The 3,659-nt window shown below is 46.1% G+C and overlaps 1 long non-coding RNA gene across 1 annotated transcript; it reads left to right on the top strand.

Annotated features, from left to right (window-relative positions):
* The first annotated feature begins 1,273 nt into the window (after positions 1 to 1,273).
* LOC146079854 (uncharacterized) lies at positions 1,274 to 3,261 on the top strand. The gene is made up of 3 exons (XR_014474760.1): positions 1,274 to 1,523; positions 2,558 to 2,670; positions 2,834 to 3,261. It is a non-coding gene; the product is annotated as an uncharacterized LOC146079854 (long non-coding RNA).
* Positions 3,262 to 3,659: the final 398 nt, after the last annotated feature.

Genomic DNA, 3,659 nt, shown 5'->3' with positions numbered 1-3,659 from the left:
TGATTATGGACACCTGTGAGGCTGTTTGAGATGGACATTTTGCAGAGTGGACTGGAGGTGCTAGTGTGTGAGCTGGGCGTTTGGAGGAGCTACGCAGGAGGGATGATGCTGCCCACCAGATCCAGGTACCCCGACCACTCCGTGCTTCTTGTCGGTACTGTGCTAGGGTGTACCTGGTCTCCCTCTCTGATCAACAGGTGGTGGACATGTTTAGGTTGAACCGACAGAACCTGTTGAACTTATATGAGCAGGTGAGAGATGATTTGGACCCTTGTGGGGGGGGGGGGGCAATTATGCAGTGTCTGGGCTGCAGAAATTAATGTGCGCCCTCCACTTGTTTGCCACAGGCTCCACTCAGTCTGTGAGCTCATGGGCCTTGGGGGTGTCACAAGCCACTTTCTCTAAACATTTTTCTCAAGTGTTAAATGCATTAAAGAAGCTGTGGCGCACATATATCACATTTCCACGTTGTGAGTCCGAGTGGCAGGACCTGAAGGTGGCATTCTATCGGCTCTCAGCATTTCCAAATGTGCTGGGAGCCATAGACTGCACCCACATTGGGATTCGGGCCCCGCACGTGAGGGAGCATGTCTATGTCAATCGCAGGGGCAGACATTCCCTCAATGTGCAGGTGGTCTGCGATGCCAACCTCAGAATTCTCAGTGTGGTTGCAGGCTACCCCGGGAACTGCCATGATGCCTATATCCTGCGGCACTCAGCTCTCTGGGACCATTTCCACAACCACACCATGCCAGAGGGCCTGCTACTTGGTAAGTCACTTACCACTGTTTACATGCTGTTTGCTTACCTATGTCTTTCCCTTTAACATCCATGTGTGTAACCTTCTCATCAAGAGTCATTTCTGTTGTAATTGTTTATACCAGCCCAAACAATATAGTATAGGCTGCTACTATTATGTACCAATTACCCACATGATATGTGACCACACAAATCCCTTTACATGTTAGGTGACTCAGGATATGGGTGTCATTCGTGGCTCATGACACCTCTGCGGAACCCACAAAGCCCTGCACAGCACCACTACAATGCTGCACATATTGCTACCCGCAATGTAGTGGAACGCACCTTTGGGGTGCTGAAAAGTAGATTTCGGTGTTTGGACAGGTCAGCAGGTACACTGCTATACCACCCTGCCAAAGTGGTTTTGGTTGTCCAGGCTTGCTGCATGCTGCATAAAATAGCTTTGGGTCAACCAAATTATGTAGATGTGGCCCCTTCAGCAGTCGTGCAGGAAGCTCAAACTACTGATGTTGTAGTGCGAGGTACACGGAGGGGGGATGTGGTTTGTACACGGATGATCCGGCAGCATTTCACAGGTAATTTGTGTGTACAATGAATAGTAATGGGGAACCTGTAACACACATACATTGGTAACATTACATTTTTCCCTGTCCATGTTAATTGCCCAGAAGCAGACCAACAATAATGGCCAACCCCTGCAAGCTACCCCACCACAGCATACTTTATGCCTGGCAACATGATAACACCTATAACAATGTCAAGTAAGTACTGTAGTTTTTAGTGTGTGCAAATGGTGGCAAATACAAATTAACATAGGCTTAATGGATGGAGGTGACATGGATCATTGATCTCAGGTGCTTGAAATGGTGCAAAAAAAGTGGTGGCTACATACAGTATGCAATTCCCAATGCTTATCCCCCTCAAATGTGACTATTTCCTTAAAATCCCATTACTAATAAGCACACCCAACCCAAAGTCCCATGGCTGCTAAAAAGTCACTAGTTGACAATACATAATAGAACAGTGTGGGTAATCATTTGGAAAAAATTACAACAAGTTTGCTGGATGCAAATAATTTTTACTTGCAGAAACATTTGGCCATAGGCCATAGCATATGAAACATATGCAGTAAGAATCACTGCAACAGTGAATGCAAAAAAGAATAAACATGATACACATGTAAATGCAAAGAAGATTATTCATGTTTAAATACTGCCCCGGGTATTAGCACCCTTACCAGTAGTGCCACCACCACCCCTAGTACGGACACTACGCCGTGGGGGAGTAGTGGGGGACCCACTCATGGGTGTGGAGGAGACACTACTGCTTTGGGTAGATGTGGTTTGGTGCTGACCTAACAAAGTAGTTACACTGAGGCTGATTTGCGTTTGTAGGGAAATCAACGCAGTTGTTTGGCCATTAATTGGGGTCTGTTCAACCATATTGGTATTTAGACCTCGAAAACTAGTAGTTTGACCCTGAATGGCTTGGCCAATTTCTGCTAAGCGTGTGTCTAATGTAGAGACAAGACGAATGTGTGTCCCTACATTAGCCCGCACACTTTGGGAATTTCGGCTCATTTGCAGAGCTATGTTCCGCACATACCCCTTCACCGTTTCTAGTTGGGTGGTCTGCACCTCCATAAAAGCGAGTTGTTTCCCCTTAAAAATATGGATGGATTGTGCCAACTCCTCCGCACTAGTGGGGGTGTTGGTGGCTGCAATGATTGGGGGCTGCTGCCTATGTGACTGCGTATAGGGGGCCTCATTGACTGGGTGTGATTGGTTTTGTGCAGGCTCCAACGATGTCACCGTCTCCAGTATGATTTCACTCATGTCGTTGATATTTTGCATGGGATCCGTTGGTTCAGGCATCGGTTGTGAAGGACCTACACATGAGAAAAGAGTGGTAAGTTTGCTATGCAGATTGGTGTATGGTGGGTCATGTTACCTTAGTTGGAATGGTTAGGTGTTGCTCATGCATTATGCATTGGCACAGGCTACTGTGGTGGGGACCGGCATGTGTGTTATGTGCAATGTGTGTGTGTAACACTATGATATCTCACCTGCAGACTGGACAGTGTCACCAATCGGATGTGGCTGATGTTGGTCAACAGCAGGCTGGGACTCTAGAGCTGGAGCTGTTTGAAAGAAGAAGACATTTTCTATTATTATCATTTGCACCTAACTGGCATTTTTCGCATGATGCAGATAAAAACTTTTCCTCAATCAAACTTTTGGACCCTGATATGATTACATAAGGAATTTGAAGACTTTGAACTGAAGTGGTTATTTGAGTATTGTGCCTGTGAACAATATTTTGCATCCACTTGCAAATAACAGGAAAGACCAGCAGATTAGACATGTAAAAGTGACTGTAAAGTGCTTTCTCAACTACCCAGAGGATTGATAAGGATTAACAATCAAGTACACTGCAGGCCTGCAGTGTTTAGGACAGCACACATTAATTGGATCTATGGAACTACATAACCCAGCAACATGCAGAGTCCATTATTTAGCAATGCAAGGTAGCAAAATGTGATTTTGCTGGGAGATGTAGTTCCACACTGTAAGGACTCCCGGGCTCATGGGTGCATGTCGGGACCTAGCGCTCGTATCCGCCTTGAGAAAGGCAGTGTTTACAGCATTTGCACAGTCCCGGGAGAACTTCAGTTCGTGGATCACACAGTAAGGCCACAAAAGCAAGGTACAAAACGCACCTTTATTTCATCTTAACAGTACATGAAAACCATAACCACACCACTAACACTACACAATACAGGTAGCCTACAATATACACAGCACACACTAACTATATCAGAACCACACAAAGGTGAACACCTCCCCTTCCCTTCCACAGACAATAGTCACCTTGGGCAGTCTCTGAGCTGAGGCTGG

This window comes from Crinia signifera, chromosome 5 (assembly GCF_055691185.1).
Source record: "Crinia signifera chromosome 5, ASM5569118v1, whole genome shotgun sequence".
Taxonomy (NCBI): domain Eukaryota; kingdom Metazoa; phylum Chordata; class Amphibia; order Anura; family Myobatrachidae; genus Crinia; species Crinia signifera.
Note: the sequence above shows the minus strand (reverse complement) of the source record. Positions and strands in the feature narration are given on the sequence as shown.